Raw genomic sequence first — 21,903 nt, 5'->3', positions numbered from 1 at the left:
AAATTCCTAGTGGCGGCCCTGCATATCTTTTTTTTCTATGGCTTGATAAATGTCCTGAGTGGCTGAAACATTGTGATTTTTCTGTACTAATAAAGTTGCCAAAAGAAAGAAAATCTGGGTGCCCTGATTCTTGGATTTCTCTGTAAAATTTAATATCCGTTATTTTCCTGGGAGCAAAATGTTCATAATATTTTCAGTAGCCTGGAATGGTTTTATACAGAAGTTATTACAGACTATACCGCCTTACAGTTTGACTTTTCTTTCTGGGGTTGGGCAGGGAAAGCCGTTAGTAAACACACTCTGCACCACTACTCATGTATAGTCTATATTTAAATGCCTACCTCTCCATATATAACTGCCTACCAATCTGTATTTAGCTGCCTACCAATCTGTATTTAGCTGCCTACCAATCTGTATTTAGCTGCCTACCAATCTGCATTTAGCTGCCTACCAGTATGTATTTAGCTGCTTACCAGTCTGAATTTAGCTGCTTACCAGTCTGTATTTAGCTGCCCTACCAATCTGTATTTAGCTGCCCTATCAGTCTGTATTTAGCTGCTTACCAGTCTGAATTTAGCTGCCCTATCAGTCTGTATTTAGCTGCCCTATCAGTCTGTATTTAGCTGCTTACCAGTCTGAATTTAGCTGCCCTATCAGTCTGTATTTAGCTGCCCTATCAGTCTGTATTTATCTGCCCTACCAGTCTGTATTTAGCTGCCCTACCAGTCTGTACTTTTTCACCCTACCAGTGTGTATTTTTTTACCCTACCAGTCTGTATTTAGCTGCCCTACCAGTCTGTATTTAGCTGCCCTACCAGACTGTATTTAGCTGCCCTACCAGACTGTATTTAGCTGCCCTACCAGTCTGTATTTAGCTGCCCTACCAGTCTGTATTTAGCTGCCTTACCAGTCCGTATTTAGCTGCCCTACAAGTCTGTACTTTTTCACCCTACCAGTGTGTATGTTTTCACCCTACCAGTCTGTATTTAGCTACCTACCAGTCTGTATTTAGCTGCCCTACCAGTCTGTACTTTTTCACCCTACCAGTCTGTATTTTTTCACCCTACCAGTCTGTATTTAGCTGCCCTACCAGTCTGTATTTAGTTGCCTGTTCCTCAAAATAGAAATGGTCAGGGATGGTTGCAGACCCCTGTTAATCTCCCCCTCCAAGTAAGTGTCTTATGTGCCCTAAAGCCAAACTTGCCATGGCATGACTTAAAAACAAAAAAATAATGTCTTGGCACTGCCAAGTCAGAGTCTAGAACTCCATTTGATTGGGAATAGTTCACTTTTTGTTCCCATACTTCTTAGCAGAGCTCAATGGGGTTGTCTATGGATCCTAACTTCAGGAGCGCTGTGCTCTCCTGCCTCCTGGCTTCATTCTTACTAGAGGACAATGCACTCTTCATTATTGACAGTTTGGACTGACTGCATGGCTGTGCTGCTGGGCTAAAAACAAGTGGGCTCTCACTTGCTGCTAGAATGGGTAGCTTTGAATTGTAGTTTTAAAAAAGTATAGGGACACTGAATCTGTCCAGAACTAGCAATCTCGTCAGCTTTAGAGTAACTCTTGGAAGCTGTATTGTAAATCGTTTGCAAGAGCCTGCTCCACGCCTAGGAAAATGGCCACCTCTGATAGACTGCGGAGGTGGCCGGTGACATTGGCAATGGCCTGTAAACTATAGATTTAAATATGCCATTGTTCTTGAGAACAGAGAGGATTTGTAATAAGAGTTAAATTCCAAAATTTCTTGTTTTTACCAGCACTTTGCAATTTAACCGATTAGTTTTACAAAGAACAATGTAACTGCCTGGTCCACAAGTGCAATTCTAAAATTAACTTGTAATTGCCACCTAGACCTTGTTCACAAAGATTAGTTTTTGCATGCCTATTATTTTTCCAAAACCCTGACTGGATCAAAGAGCTTTTTTTTTGGTTTGCCGTTTACGTAGCTAAAATGTATATACAAGCATGTTATATAGGCACTATGTCTAAGGATTGCATTGGCTTTATGTTTCTCACACTTTAATATGTTTTTCTTTTGGGTTTTTTTTGCAGTTTGACAAAATAAATATAAGTTCAATGTGTTTTGTAGAACTGCAGATCCTGAAACGGTGCAGAAGTCGCCCATTATGAATTAGTGCAAGGTATTGACATAATATTTGATTAAGAGCCCCAAGGGAAACGGCATGCTGATCTTACAAGGAGAAAGTCTGCACAGTTGTGGTCTCAGACTATTGAACTAGCATATAATTACCTCCACTCAGCACCACAGTTTGTCATCCAGCATCCGTCAGTATTGAAGGAGTTGTTGAAAAATGACATGAAGAGTGCGAACTTCAAAATATTAATAATGCTAATGATCTTACTCTATAAATAGGGTTATCCTTATCAATGTTAAATGCTAAGTGGAATGCAAGAAGCTTTCTTCAACCGTATGAGTTTTGCAGTGATTAATTAATTGAACTTTTTATGTTCTTTTTCGAATGTATAGGACTTTCACTTTATTGGAAGGCTGCAGCCATGTCAAAAAGATCTAACACTTCTTTTTACTATTTATGTTGTATTTGATTTTACTGAAATAGTATAAAAAATGTAAGGTGATGTACTTATTAAAAAAAAAACAACAACTTTGCAATATCTTAAAAAAAGATTATTGTACCAATTCCATGTTTTGCTCTTAAATCTTATATTTTCCCATTTGGCAGAAAAAAAACCTACAGCAGTCATTTCTTCTGTCTACCAGTCTCTGACTTTGTCTTGGGAAAAATTTGTTTCCACTCCTCCATTGGGAATTTTTCCAGCTGTGTGATGTTTGAGAGGTTTCTTTCATGCACTGCATGTTTTAGACTCTCAACCGCATCTCTTTGGGATTTAGATCACATCATTGATTTGTCTATTCAAAAACCCTCAATTTATTGTTTTTTTCGGTGGAAATATATTTTCCTTGGTCGCTTTCCTGGAATCTTTGTCATGTTGTAACATCCACTTTTACTTAAGTAAATATTCACTACAAGATATTTTTTTAAAGCACTTTCTGGCTCAATGAAGAATTAATAGCAAAATCTTGGATGGTGAGCTGCTAAGCTTTTTCATTAGCAATACAGACGCAAACCATAACATTTCCACCATTCTTGTATACAGCTGAAATCAGGTTCTTCTGGTGAATTATTGTCTTTGGTTTTTCACAAACAGGTCTTCTGGCTGTGTGGCCAATTATCTGATTTGTGCAGTAGGTTCAATAGACTTGGAGATCAGTAATGGGGAGGAGTACCTGTACTGCAGAGACTTCTTTCACAATCTTGCATTCTGCTCTTAAGGCCCCTTTACACACTGCAACATCGCAAACGACATCGCTATAACGTCACCGGTTTTGTGACGTTATAGCGACCTCTCCAGCGACATTGCAGTGTGTGAAACACATCAGCGACCTGGCCCCTGCTGTGAAGTTGCTGATCACTACACATCTCTCAGGACCATTCTTTGGTCCTTTGTTTCCCACTGTGCAGCATGATCGCTAGAAAATCTCAGTGTGTAAAGGGGCCTTTACAGCGACTTTGTTAGTGACTTCCCTTTCAAAAAGCTGCTTTACAACGTCCCCAATGACTAGCTAGGTCGTTCTGCAGGTCCGTATCGCTGTTGCGTCGTTTTCCAGGTTTGCCTGTTTGACAGCTCACGAGCGACTCACCAGAGACTTTGTAGCGATTCCGGCCAGGTTGGGATCGCTGGTGGGATCGCTAGAAAGTCTCAGTGTGTAAAGGGGCCTTTAGGTTGAATTTTTATTGGGATTTGCTTCTCTGGGAATGTTGGCAATTGAGATCTTTTGGATGGTCTTCTAGGTTTATTCATTTTTGATTCAATCACAATCTTTTTCTACACTCAGTATGTTTACCTCTTAGTGAACTCTTTAGAGCTAGACATTAAGATAACCAAAATTTCAATAGCAAGCCCTAATGTCAGATAACCAATGAAACCCATACATGTTGTAATCAAGTCATGAAATTGCTACAAAAAATGTGAATCTACCCTCAATACAGCAGACACCTTCAAGGGAAGGTAATCTCTGATGACGATGTAATCATTCTGTTCCTGTTCACATGAAAGTTTTAGGAATAAAATTGCAAAAAAACTATCAGAAGACTTTGACTTTCCATGGAAGAAAATGTCACTTGATTCAACATCTGAAAAATAGCAAAAATGGAACTGGTTAGGCCACTGTCACATGAGCGTAGATCCTTTCTTTCATTCAAAAGAACTGGATCTGTTATGCAGATGACACCCGGGTTAAACTCTAATCACAGTTTGATCAGAGTGTCTGCTTAGTGTGATCCGATTCTCTGGAACTAGAGAATCATAGCACAGGTAAGGAGGAGGTGGAGAACAAAATTTCCCCATCTTCTTTATTCTGTGAGTCTGATATCCGCTGGGTGCAGTCCGATGATTTCCAAGGATCCATAGACTTCAACGGGTGTGTGACATCCGATTTGCATAGCAAATTTCAGCGTGAGACAAAACATGATGGTCGGTACTGCCACATAGAATAATATTGGTCCAAGTGCTAACTGATAAAATTTTGGATAGCACTTGCCCGATGTATACGCTTGTATGAGCAAACCCTTAAGAGCCAAACCATGGCAGTATGAAATCCTCACACTTTCTGACTTGCCTTTAATGACAGTTTCCTTGCTATTTGTATATTGAGAGAGGTCAATCAACCAGAGCCAAGTAGGAAAAAGCCACCCAGATGAGACTTCTCCCCATTCCTGCCTTGTCTTCAAAACATTTTCTTAACCAAAACACTAGTTTTTCTCCAACGTGCCTAAGGGGAAGCTTGAAAGCATTATATAAATAAATTATTATATTCTGATGATGTTTTGTATGAGTATTAGTAGTTGGGAAGGTCATATTGATTCAAATCAAGTAACGTTATTTTTTAGAAAAACTCTCCTCGAAATAAGTTATTTTGGTTACACTAGAGTAGTTGTTATAGTATATGACTTTTGAAGAATCCCGCTTAGGCTATGAAGAGTTTTTCACACTGCTTATTTTTGACGTATCAAAAATGCCGCATCTTACTGTTCCAGAAAAATGGATGGGGTTTATATAAATCTCATGCCCACTGTGCTTTTCTTTTTTACTCAGCGTATACTGACCTGCGCGGTGTGTTTTCAAGTTGGCAACATGTTAATTTCTCTTTGGGTACGCTGAGTTTTGTGTACAGATTTTCCCCGTAGATTTGCATTAGATGTGGAAAATCTGCAGGTAGAAACCGAATGTGTTCTATAGTGTGTTTTCATGGCGTGAAAGCACCAAAAACGCATGTAATCTGCACATGCCTGTATCAATAGTTTTGTCAAAGCCAAATATCAGAAAGTTTTAGAAATAAACCAGCTTTATTTAAAGCTTGACATAACAAAATGAGACAAAAACTGCAGTGTCAAAAATGTGATAAAAGGCATGTAAAAAACGCACTTAAAAGCAATGAAAAAACATGAGTAACGTAATATGTGCAGAAATTCTGCAACATGACAAACTCGCCAACACTCATCATGAGAAAGTAGCCTATAAAAGTCTTAATGTGATGAACGGTCAAGGCATAGTTTCAATAGTTTTTTATTCTGATGGCCTCCGTTTAAGAAGAAAAGTGTGACTAGTAGCTGAGCTACGAATTGCTACTTATTACAATTAACACTAGAAGTCCCTGAGAGGGGTCATTTAACATTTCTACCTTTGGAACCCAGAGGCTGGTTGAATGACCTGAAGGATTTTAGCTAACATCCTATAATCACCGTCTTTTGTTCTGTAATTAAGGCCATTACTGTCGCACCACAGGAGGTTGTTGTTTTCCATTGAGTTTAGCCATTTAGTTTCTAGTTAGTTCTATTCAGTTTGGACTAAGGGTCATTTGACCCTCTTTCGGGACTTCATGGGGGAGCTCGAAATTTCTGGGACTTCTAGTGTTAATAATATGGCATAATTCCACCACTCATTGGCCAAAGCTAATGCGATACAAAATCTGCATGTATTAAATGTAGATTTACCATGGTCTTGCTACGGATTTCACCTTTGGGAATGCAAATTCGCATCTAAAACCGAAACCGAACTTCCCATGTTTGGATTTTTAACTTGAAAAATATTACGCCTATTAATTTACCCTTAAAGTGTTCATCTGGTTTGAAACAACAGATTCCTATATATTTATCCCATGTCTTACTTCTAGTGTTTGTTCAAAAACAGAGAACCGTGTTTCTTCGCTGGTTGTCATTTCCAATTTTTGCAGCTAGAGTACATTGTAACAGGAGACGGTTATTCTACATGATCTGAAACGGTTGTGTGCATTGATTTACTATATATACAATAAGGTGTGTGATTGCTGCAGATCCTTTGTCAATTTTGAAATATGGCGAGAATTTCGAGGAGATGAAAGACAGGAACAACTCTGGAGGTGTAAAGTCTGAATATGAAGCAGAACGTTCCACATTGTCTCATTTCATTATTCAAATGTAACTAAACTGACATATATATTGGCTGAAGTGATTGAAAAAAGGGTGTCAGAGTTTTTGTGATGCATATTTGTAAGGTGTCATATAAATTGGAATAGACAGATTATGCTATTGTTTTATTTAGCTTTGGATATCCATTTTCCTTCTTGATGCAGACTGTTCTATCACTGATATAACTTCCATCTCATTCATTTAGACTGGATGGGACATGGTGCTTATTTGTCAAATGCATATGTATGTCATCTAGCCCCATGGCATCCTCTGTAGGCTAATTGAAGATTTCATAGACCATTTTCTGTTCCTCTTTGTTCCCTGCACAATGAAAGTGTGTGTGTGTGTGCGTGTGTGTGTGTATATAATAAATATATATATGTATATATATATATATATATATATATATATATACATACTAGAAGGTGGCCCGATTCTACGCATCGGGTATACTAGAATTTACGTATTGTGTAGTTAATGTATGATTTTTGTTTTATATATAGATATAGATACATATATAGATATAGATATAGATATATATATATATATATATATATATAGATGTTGTGTGTAGTTGCCAAGTGTTTGTGTAGGGCGCTGTACATGTTCTGGGTGTTGTCTGGGTGTGGCGGGGGGTGAGAGCGGTGTTGTTTGTGTGTTGCGTTGTGTGTGTTGCGTTGTTTGTGGAGCGCTGTGTCTGCAGTGTTGTCTGTGTGTGGTGCTGTGTGTGTTGCGCGGTTTGTGTGGGTGTGGGGTGTGTGTGTTTTGGGGGGAGGTATGTTTCGTGCAATGTGTGTGTGTTGCGCGGTATGTGCGTATTTTTGTGTATGCCGCGGTATTTGTGTGTTGGGTGTTGTGTGTGTGCGGCGTTGTCTGTGTGTGTGGGTGTCTGTGTAGGGCGGTGTTTGTGGTTCCCAGTGTGTGTGTGGTATGTTGTGCGGTGCGCGTGTGGCGGTGTGTGTGTGTTTTGGGGGGAGGTGTGCACCCCCATCGTGCTCCATCCATCATGCTGCACACTCCCCATCGTGCTCCATCCCCCATGCTGCGCACCCCCATCGTGTTCCATCCCCATGCTGCACACCCCCTATCGTGCTCCATCCCCCATGCTGCGCACCCCCCATCGTGCTCCATCCCCCATGCTGCGCACCCCCCATCGTGCTCCATCCCCCATGCTGAGCACCCCCCATCGTGCTCCATCCCCCATGCTGCGCACCCCCCATCGTGCTCCATCCCCCATGCTGCGCACTCCCCATCGTGCTCCATCCCCCATGCTGCGCACCCCCCATCGTGCTCCATCCCCCATGCTGCGCACCCCCCATCGTGCTCCATCCCCCATGCTGTGCACCCCCCATCGTGCTCCATCCCCCATGCTGCGCACTCCCCATCGTGCTCCACAGTCACACATCAGACAGTATACACGCACACATCTGATCGCATACACTCACACCCCACTTATCCCTGTGCCCTCCGGTGGGCGGTCCCAGCAGCTGTGCTGCACGCCGTGCTCCTCTGCCAACACGCACACATCCGATCGCATACACGCACACATCCGATCGCATACACGCACACATCCGATCGCATACACGCACACATCCGATCGCATACACGCACACACTGACAATATCGCACATACGCGCTCACACACTCACAACATCCGGAGATACCACATGCTTCCGGCCATGTGATCCTCCGGCAGGTCCTGGAAGGTCACTGCACGCACAGTATCGCCGCCGAGAAGTAAGCGATATCACTGGATGTTGTGTATGTGTGGATGCGATCTGAGGTGTGTGTGAGGTGTGTGTGAGGTGTGTGTGAGGTGTGTGTGAGGTGTGTGTGAGGTGTGTGTGAGGTGTGTGTGAGGTGTGTGTGAGGTGTGTGTGAGGTGTGTGTGAGGTGTGTGTGAGAGTGAGTGTGATCTGATGTGTGTGTGTGTGTCTGTTCTTGTGTGTGTGTGTGTGTGTGTGTGTTCCGCCGCTGCAGGACCTTGATGCGCTCACCTGCTCCCGGTCGGCGTCTGGTGAGTATGACTGCGGGGTCTTCTTCTGTCTTCTCTCTTGTGGGGGTGCCCGCTGCCTATAATGAAGTGTCTTGCAGTGTCTTTAACTCTTTCACCCGCTGCATGACACTTCATTATTGACCGCACCGGTGTACGCTGGTAACCATGATACGAAGCGCTTCCTATAGTTACCCGATGTTTATCATGGTTACCAGCGTACACCGGCTCCGTCACGATCCCAGCATCGCAAGGTTATGTCTGGGCTGGGGGAGTCAGGGCTTCCTTTGAATTCGGGGGAAGGGGCGTGGCCGAGCGGTTGATGCGTGTGGAGAGTCGGGGCGAGCGGCCAATCTATGCGGGGGGCGGGGCCAGGCCAAGGCAAGCGGCCAATCCGTGTGGGTGGGCGGGGCCAGGCCGAGCCCGGCGGCCAATCCGAAAGTTGTCACTGTAACGACACAATTTTGGTGCAAGACAGACAGACAGACAGAATAAGGCAATTATATATATAGATATACACAGTGCCTTGCAAAAGTATTTGGCCCCCTTGAATTTTCCACCCTTCTCCCACATTTCAGGCTTCAAACATAAAGAAAAAATTTTTAATGTTATGGTGAACAATCAACAAGTGGGACACAATTGTGAAGTTGAACGAAATGTATTACTTATTTTAAACTTTTTTTAAAAAATAACAGAAAATTGTGGCGTGCAATATTATTCGTCCCCTTTAAGTTAATACTTTGTAGCGCCACCTTTTGCTGCAATTACAGCTGCAAGTCGCTTGGGGTATGTCTACATAGGTTTTGTACATCGAGAAACTGAAATTCTTGCCCATTCTTCCTTTCCAAACAGCTCGAGCTGAGTGAGGTTGGATGGCGAGCGTTTGTGAACAGCAGTTCTTTCCACAGATTCTCGATTGGATTCAGGTCTGGACTTTGACTTGGCCATTCTAACACCTGGATACGTTTATTTGTGAACCATTCCATTGTAGATGTTTGGAATCATTGTTTTGTTGGAAGACAAATCTCCGTCCCAGTCTCCGGTCTTTTGCAGACTCCAACAGGTTTTCTTTAAGAATGGTCCTGTATTTGGCTCTTTCCATCTTCCTATCAATTTTAACCATCTTCCCTGTCCCTGCTGAAGAAAAGCAGGCCCAAACCATGATGCTGCCACCACCATGTTTGACAGTGGGAATGGTTTGTTCAGGGTGATGACCTGTGTTGCTTTTACGCCAAACATATCGTTTGGCATAGTGCCCAAATAGTTCAATTTTGGTTTCATCTGACCAGAGCACCTTCTTCCACATGTTTGGTGTGTCTCCCAGGTGGCTTGTGGAAAACTTTAAACAACACTTTTTATGGATATCTTTGAGAAATGACTTTCTTCTTGACACTTTTATAAAGGCCAGATTTGTGCAGTGTATAGGACTGATTGTTGTCCTATGGACAGACTCTCCCACCTCAGCTGTAGATCTCTGCAGTTCATCCACAGTGATCATGGGCCTCTTGGCTGCATATCTCATCAGTCTTCTTGTTTGAGATGAAAGTTTGGATGGATGGCCGTGTCTTGGTAGATTTGCAGTGGTATAATATGCCTTCCATTTCAATATGATTGCTTGCACAGTGCTCCTTGGGATGTTTAAAGTTTTGGTAATCTTTTTGTAACCAAATCCAGCTTCAAACCTCTCCACAACAGTATCACGGACCTGCTTGTTGTGTACCTTGGTCTTCATGATGCGATCTGCGCTTTAAACAGAACACTGAGACTATCACAGAGCAGATGCATTTATACAGAGACTTGATTACACACAGGTGGCTTATATTTATCATCAGTCATTTAGGACAACATTGGATCATTCAGAGATCTTCAATGAACTTCTGAAGGGAGTTTGCTGCACTGAAAGTAAAGGTGACTAATAATATTGCACTTCCCACTTTTTAGTTATTTATTTTTTTAAAATGTTTAAAATAAGCAATAAATTTCGTTCAACTTCACAATTGTGTCCCACTTGTTGATTCTCCACCATAACATTCAATTTTGTATCTTTTTGTTTGAAGCCTGAAATGTGGGAAAAGGTTTGAAAAATTGAAGGGAGTCGAATACTTTCGCAAGGCACTGTATACACTGTATATGTGTTGCACACTATAGATTCCTTTCTGTTGGAAAATCCATGAGCGTAATGTTAATACAATGGGAATAGAACATGTCTGTGATACACTGTGCAGTGCCTATTTACAGTGTATGACCTCCTTGTGTCTAGTATATGGCATTCCAATACTCTACCAAAAGTCGTGAGGTATGTAGGTCACTATGTCAGTCCTTAGGATGAAATCCAATTGATATAGCAGGAAGCTACTTATAAATGAACAGTTTGCTGCACTACCTAAGCAAGCCTTTTGCAAAGGTCCATTTACTCTGCACGAAGGATAGTGAGAGTTAAAGTTTACCATCAGACACAAATAAGTTAAACTTGCTTTCATCACTAAAATGAACTGTGGACCACTTCTCTGTCCACACAACATGCTTCTTTTGATTATTTCTGCTAATGAGAGGTTTGGTCACTGCAGAGTGGGCTTTCAGTCCAAATGTTCCGTTGTAACACTGTATGACAAGACAGATCTTTACGCTGCTCAGGGCTGAACTGCCGAGCAATTCAAGCTGCAATGTTGAAATGGTAACCCATGGAGATTCTCCACGTTATCCTGTCCTCGCTTGCATTTGTCTTTCAAGGGTGACCAGCCTTTTTGGGGGACTTGAAAAAGTTTGTAATGTTGTAAACATACAATTTTCTCAAAATCACAGACTTAGAAAGACCAACTCTTACTATGACTGATAGGGTCACTCCTTTGGCTTTCATCTGGACAACCTGCTCTTGGAGGGTTTCAGTCACTTTGAAACGGCATACCGATTTTGCAAAGTTAGTGCAAACTGGAAAGTTAGGCTGCCAGTTGAATAGGGTTTCTCAGATAATTTAGGAAATTAGCACCAGGTGCCAGATTAACACCAATAACTTACAGGTATCTGAAAGTGTTCTCTAATTGTGATCCGTGTTATTTTACATTTATCTCATTTACATTTTTATTATGTGCTTTAGAATAAATTCAATTTATGAAATAAGCTTGAAATACTGCTAGTTTACTCATGTTAGGATATAATCACATAGGACTACACAATGACCTTAATATTTAGAAAATTGTGTGGTGTTCTCTAATTTTGATCTCCAGTATATGTGACCCTGCTATGTACTGTGTAATGGCTGTGTATTACCGTACAGGTACATGATCTGATCGTACCACATCTTCTGAGCAGGTGAGGACTTAAAAGAGTATAACGTTCCTGCCCAGGGGATGTGGTATGATCCACTGGCGGACATATAGCTGCTGCGGCTGTACAGGGGCCCAGAGGGGAGGAGGGCCCATTACAAACAGGGACTGACTGGCCTGGCTAGACAGCGTGGGCTCTGGGTCCACAGCGGGCCCCCGGTGCTTCATATAGAGGGTAACCGCGGTTGTTTGAATGGGCCTTTGGGTCATCAAACATTACTGCAATGCACCAAGCACTGACGTCAGCATGCAGCACGTAGCAGTGATGTTTAAAGGTCCGGCCTATTAAAGGACGCACATGTTTGCCAGCAGCTTCTGATAGGCCGACGGCCGTTAAACATCACTGCCATGCGCCCGGAACTGCTATCAGCGAAAGGTGCATAGCAGTGAATGGCCATCACTGCTTACCGCTGTGCCGTGGAGGCTCCAATCGACTCTGCGTCAGACTGCAGAGACTGTGAGTACACACTGAGGGACAGCGTGTCAGAGAAAGATGGGTGGGTGGACCACATAGAAAAGGGGATCACAGTATTAAGAGATGGAACAGTATGAAGAAGGGGGAACAGTATAGAGAGGTAAGAACTTGGGGGCACAGTATGGATAAGTGGGAGCATAGCGGGAACAGTATGGATGTGGGCACATAGGGAGAATTGTATGTAAAAGTGGGAGCATAGAGGGGATAGTATGGATAAATGGGAGCATAGGGGGGCAGTATGGATAAGTGGGAGCATAGGAAGCCAGTATGGATAAGTGAAAGCATAGGGGGGATCAGTATGGATAAGTGGGAGCATGCATAGGGGGATCAGTATGGATAAGTGGGAGCATAGAGTGGCAGTATGGATAAGTGAGAGCATAGGGGGACTGTATGTAGACATGGAAGCATAGGGGGGCAGTATGGATAAGGGGGAGCATAGGAGAGCAGTATGGATAAGTGAAAGCATAGGGGGATCAGTATGGATAAGTGGGAGCATGCATAGGGGAATCAGTATGGATAAGTAGGAGCATAGGTTGACTTTATGTAGACGTGGAAGCATAGGGGGCAGTATGGATAAGTGGGAGCATAGTGGGGACAGTATGGATACTTGGGAGCATGCGGGGACAGTATGGATAATTGAGAGCATAGGGGGGCTATATGGATAAGTGGCAGCATAGAGTGGCAGTATGGATAAGGGGGAGCATAGGGGAACAGTATGGATAAGTGGGAGCATAGAGGATCAGTATAGATAAATTGGAGCATAAGGGGATCAGTATGGATAAGTGGGAGCATAGGGGGATCAGTATAGATAAGAGGGAGCATAGGGGGCAGTGTGGAGAAGTGAGAACATAAAGGGATCAGTATGGATAAGTGAGAGCATGGGGCGATAGTATGGAGAAGTGGGAGGGTAGGTGGACAGTATGGAGAGGTAAATCTGATGTTTTCTGGTATCAACCTTACCATTGTTAAAGACACCTCCCATTAAATTTTGTATTCACTAAATGTGTGTATGTGCATGTGATGTGTGATAATATCCTCGCCTACTGCTGCTCTCACTTTTGTCCTGCGCCGGCCTCCTCTTCTCAGTGACGTCATTGCGCTACAGACTCTCCGGGACACTCTGCTCTACATGTCCCAGAGGTGACTTTTTGCCTCAGGGAAGAGTGGGGGGTCCCATTGCTCTCAGTGTCTGCCCCTGGTATGATCAGACCATGTTCCTGTACGGTCAGACACGGCCATTACATAGTATGGAGCAGGGGCACATTTATAATATTATTTCAGCACAGGAACACTTTTTTTTTGTTTAACTCATCCAATTGTGGAAATTATTATTATACCAAGATTTATGGATTAAAATGAAGTTTGTTAATGGAAAAGCCTCTTTACATATTTTTAAAACATCTCAATTTATACAGGTTTTTTTTTTGCCACACTGAATGCACTTGGGGATGAAACAACTGGGATTAATTATGCTATTGGGTGGCATAATGCACATTAGCTGGACACCTCTATTTTTTATTGCACCAACAGATAGGCATTACATTGATTTGGTTGGGACATTAGTGGTGTGGCAATTTCTCCAAAATGTGCCACCAAGGCCTGCAGCATCTCCAGACTTGTCTCCCATTGACCACATCTGGGATGTCATTGGCCGGCAATTGTAAAGTGAGCTGCCAGCAGTGGATTTTCATGATTTCTGTGCTGAAATGCATTCTGCGTGGCATTACATCCCTCAGACAATCATTCATAACCTTATTAATGGCCGCCAACATCCATCAGTGCTTGTATTTCTGTGCGTGGTGCTTAACTCCATTTACTCTGTTTTGAATATGTTTTGAAAATGTTCTTTCCATTTATTCATTAATTGCATATCATCACAATGTCTTCCAATCCTGTGATTTCCATAGTTCAATGATGTTTCCTGTCTGAGTGTATACATGTGGAAGCCACTGTGCGGTATCTGGTGCAAAAAACTGACCAGCAACTCCTAACAGAATAAATCAAGTGTGAACAGCTGTTATGACTGCAGAATATACATATACAAACCAAAGAATATAACAGCTCATATATATAGTGTGTGTGTGTATATATATAGTGTGTGTGTGTATATATATGTGTGTGTGTATATATATATAATATATATATATATATATATATCTCAATAATATTGTGTGTGTGTATATACAGTACAGGCCAAAAGTTCGGGCACACCTTCTCATCTCTAGAACAACTATTAAGAGGAGACTTTGTGCAGCAGGACTTCATGGTAATATAGCTGCTAGGAAACCACTGCTAAAGACAGGCAACAAGCAGAAGAGACTTGTTTGGGCTAAAGAACACGAGGAATGGACATTAGACCAGTGGAAATCTGCGCTTTGGTCTGATGAGTCCAAATTTGAGATCTTTGGATCCAACCACCGTGTCGTTGTAGAAAAGATGAACGGATGGACTCCACATGCCTGGTTCCCACCGTGCAGCATGGAGGAGGAGGTGTGACGGTGTGGGGGTGCTTTGCTGGTGACACTGTTGGGGATTTATTCAAAATTGAAGGCCTACTAAACCAGCATGCCTACCATAGCATCTTGCAGCAGCATGCTATTCCATCTGGTTTGCATTTAGTTGGACCATCATTTATTTTTCAACAGGACAATGACCCCAAACACACCTCCAGGCTGTGTAAGGGCTATTTGACTAAGAAGGAGAGTGATGAGATGCTACAACAGATGACCTGGCCTCCACAGTCACCAGACCTGAACCCAATCGAGATGGTTTGGGGTGAGCTGGACCGCAGAGTGAAGGCAAAAGGGCCAACAAGTGCTAAGCATTTCTGGGAACTCCTTCAAGACTGTTGGAAAACCATTTCCGGTGACTACCTCTTGAAGCTCATCAAGAGAATGCCAAGAGTGTGCAAAGTAGTAATGAAAGCAAAAGGTGGCTACTTTGAAGAACCTAGAATTTAAGACATATTTTCAGTTGTTTCACACTTTTTTAAGTATTTTATTCCACATGTGTTAATTCATAGTTTTGATGCCTTCAATGTGAATCTATAATTTTTAGAGTCATGAAAATAAAGAAAACTCTTTGAATGAGAAGGTGTGTCCAAACTTTTGGTCTGTACTGTAAATAGCTTTTTGTGTTAACATGATGCAGATTTATAATGATTGTACTCAACATGGCAATTCCACGATTGTTGCATCTCGTCAGCCTATCTTATGTTAATGCATTTTATTCTTCTTACTGTTGTTAGCACGTTGAATAATGCTATTGTTACTTAGACAGTTTGGCTCATTGCACCATATGACAATCCTTTTCTTTTTGCATTGCCATAGATTGTCACTTCCCTTCCCCCAAATCAAACGAAAAGATATTTTTTAGCTTTCAGCCAGATAGAATAATGAAATGTCGCTCCTCATGATCACTGACAGCTGTTGAGGAAATGTACCTTTACACAACCCGTTTGCACTTTAATATATATTAACAGTGCCTTTGGGACAAATCCAATCAGCTCATCTACAAGCTATTATCTGGCTGTCATTGCAGATGACAGAAATGAGTTTTTAGAAGTGTGTTTATGTAGTTGACATTCTTCATAGTTATATCCTCTGTATATATGCAGCCAGGAAAGTGATTACTTTAATGCAATCTATCATTTCGCTCTAAGCATACACAGTAATTGTCTTATTTTCTCCCATGCTGTTTGGTCTTTCTTTTCTGTCTGCTTTGCCTCGTTCATTCTCTGCATACAAAAGTGTCTCTTGCATATTCAGTCACATATTGAAATTCTACAAGTGCTGAAATCCGCGCACCAGTACTTGGCATTGGTGAATGGGCAGCGCTGGGTTACTCTTGCGCTGTCCTCTTCTATGTACACCTTCATTCTGTAGCTTCTTTTTGCCTTCTTCCTTCCTTTTATTCCTTCTCTCTTTTCATTTATCCCTTGCCACTTTCATCCTGGCTGCTTTGATAAGCATGTTTGCTCTGAAGAAACTGATCTTATCTCTAACCTTGCCTGTGGTCTTGAACAAAGAACCTTTCCTTCAAATCTTAAAAAGAAAAAAAATACCATTAGGAAGTATTGGGCATCCCATACATAACCTTGCGGTAGTTTAACCCTTTCATTGCTTGCTAGGTTTCACAAATCTTGCATCAAATTTTCCAGTAAATGGCACTTGCCTCATCCTCAGAAATCTCTTTTAATCCATGTTCTTTTTGTTTTACTATGAACTTTGTACAGACAGACACCACAATGTCCGGTTAACGAGAGCCATAGTAAAACATATCTGTGCTGTTTATTATAGTAAAGTGCTGTACTAATTCTTGGATCCACATGTTTATTTTTTTTATTTTGTTTCATCCATTTACAATTATTTATTTATATTTATTTTAACTGGAAGTTGTTGGTGACAGAGGTTGAAGGCTGGATTCCTATGGGCGTTTCCATTGGGACAGCTGTCTTCTATATTTTTAATAGCCAAAAGCGTTTGACTACAAAAAAAATGTAATGCAAACATTAAGTTCTCACAACAGTTAAATTGGTGAATTATCCAGCAGTTTTGAGAACCCTGACCCTATTTTCATAGGAGCCTTGAAACCAATAGGACTCCTCAAACATTCTCAGCAGCACATTCATCGAACCGGAACATCTACTCCAAAATATAGAACCAGCCATGAAGGATAGACTCTGTTAACACCTCCTTTACCAGGTTTTTGTGATAGGATTGGGGTGTTCCACATGGACTAACAGGACTTGAGATGGTTGTAAAATTAGGAATAACTGCAAAATTTGTATAATAACATTTGTAGCTTTCTATTTTTATCACTTCTGGGAACTTTAAGAGCCTACAAGGGTTTACAATCTTGGAAATTTTCTAAATGTATCTGAAGATTTGCTACTATTTTGTATCATCTTATGCTTTTTTGGCTATTATGAATATTAATCGAACCTATACTTAGCAGTTATATTCTGGCTCTGGTGCTTCCGCTGGTGTTTACTTGGCTGCATTGATGACAGGTCAACTACACACATCGGTGCTCTTGTACTGTCCACTATTCAGGTTAATGGCTATTTGTGTAGATCAGTATGTCATCAATGCAGCCAAATAAACATGGATTAACAGGGAGCACTGAAGCGGTGCTGGAATGATAAAATTTAACAAGTGAATATTGGTTCTATTTTCATTTAGTCAATTTGGCCAAATATTTGGAAACACCCCTTGTAGCCTCAAGGTTTGAGTGTTAGCAGACTTCAGGAAGTCAATGCGACAGCTTCTAAGCAGTATATATGCAGATTAGCGATGGGCGGACCCGATTGTTAAAGCTCGGATTTCGTACCGAATACAAAATTTACAAAAACACAGTGTTCAAGTTTGGAGGTGCTGTATGTTTGCTAACCACTCGAATAAGCATTGCCATGCTTGGGTATGCTCGGTGCTTGGCCCAGTGCAAACCATTTGCAGTCTCTGAATGGCTCTCACTGGGGGTAAAATCAACGTTATCAGATGTAGTATGTCAAAAGAAAATGAAATAACCCCGACCTCCCTCTCCCAGAAGTGTTCTGTTTATGGCTGGTTGTATGTGGGCGGAGAGCTGAACTGCCCAATTAGTGACTTCAATTGGGTTCAAGTCAAGTCCGGGTCCAGAACAGAACTTTATCTAAAGTGCGGCTGAACCTGCAGAACCCGAACTTCCACGGGTCCGCTCATCTCTAATGGAGATATCTCCTTCCTGCACTCTTAAAACACTGCCATACTGAATTATCCAAAGGGCTGAATTTAAAGGGTTTGTTTAGGATTAGAAAACCATTACTGCTTACTTTCCAAAACAGGATCATCACTGACTATGGGTTTTGCACAGTATTGCATCTCACCTACATTTACTTCAATGGGGCTGAGTTGCAATGTGAGACACAAAATCAAGGTCAGAAGTAGCACGGTATCTGAAAGAAAGCAGCCATGTTTTTCTAATGTAATATTCGCTCAGGCTAGTATCTTTACAGTGATTTCTTCATACTTCACTGTTGTTTTTTTTTTTAAATGCATAAATATGTATTCTGGCTCCACCTAGTGGTCGCTGCAGGCAGACAGAATTTAGCAGAAATTTCAAATTTGTAGCTTTTTATAAAAAAAAATTAATGTTGGACCATTTAAAAATATATGTCAAGAATTAAAGACAGTTTGACCTAAAAATATGTTGTTAAAAGCTGAAAATTCACTTCTAAATTATGATAATTTGAATATTTCGTTTTCTGAATATGTTTGATTTTTTTTTTCCGTAAAGTACATTGCATAATAAGGAGAATCAAGTTTTAGTAACTGGTTGCTATTTGGTATATGTTAGACTTGGCGTGGTGTTGGGTGTGTGGGCTTTGCATTTGGGGCAGTATTGTGATTAGTAATTTCATTCCCTCTCTCACGGTGGCTGTTATGATGTTGATTATTTTTAATGAGGATGATTATTACTATAATGTCACCATTATATATTTAAAAAAATATATATTGCTGTCCTTTATTTCTTTTGATTTGCTCCCACCCAAAGTGTCGTGAGACCTAGTAGTTGGACATTGTCTGGCCTACAGTTTTGTGTTTTTGCTTGGCATGGAAAATCTTACGGCTCAATTTGTCATAAATTGCCACATCCCCTAAAATAACTACACGTTAAAGATTTGCAACAAGGGAATTCTAATGCTTTAGGAATTTATAAAAATTGCCAGCACCATTTACAACTTGATATCTTACAAAAAAGCCACAAATACTTGATAAGCCCCAAATCTAGTCCAATAAAGTATTTAAATAGTTACCTTTTCTGAGTAGAGTATGCTTCTTATTTCTTCTTATAGCTTTCGGTCAGACTGATTTAGTAATGGAGCCATTATGCTTTATGGGACAAAGTGGCCATTTTACCACTGTAGGCATGAACCTAGACGCTTACCATTTGAAGCAGCTCAACACTTAGGCTATGTGTCCACGGGAGAATGTAGCTGCGGATTTTTCTGCATCAAAATCCGCAGCTTTCCTGCAAAATCCGCACCTTTGAAAAGGTGCGGATTTGCCGCGGATTTACCGCGGAATTGCCGCGGATTTGATGCGGATTTTGGTGCGGATTTTGGTGCGGATTTTTTTTTTCTTAATTTTAAAGCCAAAATCCGGATGAAAATCTGCAACAATAATTGACATGTTGCAGATTTTTCCGGATCAAAATCCGCACGAAATCCGCTGCGGAAAAATCCGCAGCGTGGGCACAGCATTTCCAAAATGCCATAGAAATAGCTGGGAAGTGCCTGAGCTGCAGATTTTCGAGAAATCCGCGGCTTTTCCGCGAGAAATCTGCGGCAAAATCTGCGCATTTTCCGCAGCGTGGTCACATAGGCTTACAACCAAACAATTGTACCATATAATGACAAATTAAGGACAACGCATACCCTTGACTTTAAGACTATGTGCCCACGCTGCGGAAAATGTGCTGATTTTGCCGCGGATTTCTCGCGGAAAAGCCACGGATTTTCCAGAAATCTGCAGCACAGCTACTCCCCAGCCATTTCTATGGCATTTGGGAAATGCTGTGCCCACGCTGCGGATTTTTCCGCAGCGGAAATCGTGGAAAAATCTGCAGCATGTCAATTATTGTTGCGGATTTTCGTGCGGATTTTGCCTATTCTATTGAATTAAAAAAAAAAAATCGCAAAATCCGCATCAAATCCGCGTCAAATCTGCACAAAATCCGCACCTATGAAAAGGTGCGGATTCCGGGGGAAAGCTGCAGATTTTGATGCAGAAAAATCCGCAGATACAGAGTCCCGTGGGCACATAGCCTAATAATTGTGTGGCAAATTTCTTTGACATTTGGGTACTTGACTTAGAAACCTTGAGAAACGCTGATCTGTGGAATATTTATTGTTTTAGATATGATTGGTGTAACTCTTGAGTCCTCCAAAAGTAATACCTCATTAATAGCAATTCTATAATCCGCCAAGGGACCTAATTTCACTGCAGTAACTACTGAGGACTCCAAGGGCTGAAATTATGACCTTTGAATTGTGATGCTTTTAATTATTTCTATCAAAGGCTGAATACTTTGTCTTCTTCCCGGCAACGAAAAAGCTTCAGATTCTATTCAGAGTTCAAATAAAAAAAAAAAAAAAAGAAATTTGGTTAAAGTAGATGAGTATAGTATAGTAAAGATGAGTATAGTTAATGAAGCTATTTCTTTTAAAAGGACAACCTTGTTCACATACCTTTTTGGGGCATATGGTCATTATGGAAGTCTAAAGTGCTTCCTAATCCACTACATTTGAGATCCCTTTTACGAGTCATAATACTAGTCTGCTCTGGTTATGTCAAGCTGTTTATATGTTACAAGGATGGCCAGTCAATTGAACGATCACCATTTAGTAGTCCATTTCCACTGCATTAGCTCACGTTACAAACTTCCATTATGTTTCCCACCATTGTTTTCATCACTAAATACTCAATTATTTTCATCCCATGCTTGTTGATGTAGCTCATGAATTGCATCCCAACCCCACATGCATTAGTAGAACACAGCCCCGTGACCTTGAGGTGAATCTTCATTATTTGCGTGCCATCTTCTTTGAGTTCAAATTGCAGTTTACCCATCCATGTGCACTCATTCTGTGAACCCTAATTGCCAGTGCTTCATAATATTTCCAAAAGCTTTTTGCCGTTAAACAGGTGGAGCTATGACCTTTAATTATAACTCAACATTCCTGCTTATTCTGCAGATAGAGCAGCATGTTTAACTTGACAGAGCCTTTTGAAGTTGAATGTTCACCTTTAAAGGACCATCTTTTCATTTACATGGAGAATTAACCTGCATACAAAGTTGGTTGGTTTTAGAAACGCATATAGTGTTGTAAAGCTGACCCAGAGTTACAGGAGTACGGCCACATTTACAATTGTGCAGACTTCGGAGCTGAAATCTCCCAACAATCCTTCTCCAGAATGCAAATCTGCAGACCAATTCTGCAAAAACTGAGCCTCAGTTTTCCACTAGACTTTTTGGAAAGTACTGTATACTTCAGTTAGGGAAAAAGTAATTCCACTACAAATACCAATCTTTCAGAATTATGTATTCAGCTCTGAAGTATAAAACATGCACTTCATAGCATATATGTGCTTTCTTACAAAATGTGGGCATACCATTTGAATATTACACTGGTCCAGGGAGCTTTAAATAGTGTCTTTGCCTGAATTTGCAATATATGTACCACATTGAAATCTATAATCCAATTACAGGAGACCGTGACCTAATTTCCAGTAGCAATTTGGTGATTATCTACAACAGCTGGTGCTGTGTGTGTGTGTGTGTGTGTGTGTGTGTGTGTGTATGCATATATTTATGTGTGTGTATGCATATATTTGTGTGTGTGTATGCATATATTTGTGTGTGTGTATGCATATATTTGTGTGTGTGTATGTATGTATATATGGTGGTCATAAAATAACCTAAGGTGTTTGGAGCCGTGTGCAGACTGACCCAGTGGACAGAATTGGCATGTATGATATTCAAGTATTCCAAAACTTCCCAGTAGGTGGAAAAGTGGCACTCAACAGTGAGTGACCGGCTCAAAAACTGTGTGCCGATGATTGGAGATGTCACAA

At 41.2% G+C, this 21,903-nt stretch overlaps 1 protein-coding gene across 6 annotated transcripts in view; it reads left to right on the top strand.

Moving 5' to 3' along the window:
• MSI2 (musashi RNA binding protein 2) overlaps window positions 1-21,903 on the top strand; it is a 934,763-nt gene that overhangs the window by 517,863 nt on the left and 394,997 nt on the right. The gene's annotated exons all lie outside the window — the stretch shown is intronic.

This window comes from Anomaloglossus baeobatrachus, chromosome 2, assembly GCF_048569485.1.
Source record: "Anomaloglossus baeobatrachus isolate aAnoBae1 chromosome 2, aAnoBae1.hap1, whole genome shotgun sequence".
Classification (NCBI taxonomy): domain Eukaryota; kingdom Metazoa; phylum Chordata; class Amphibia; order Anura; family Aromobatidae; genus Anomaloglossus; species Anomaloglossus baeobatrachus.
Note: the sequence above shows the minus strand (reverse complement) of the source record. Positions and strands in the feature narration are given on the sequence as shown.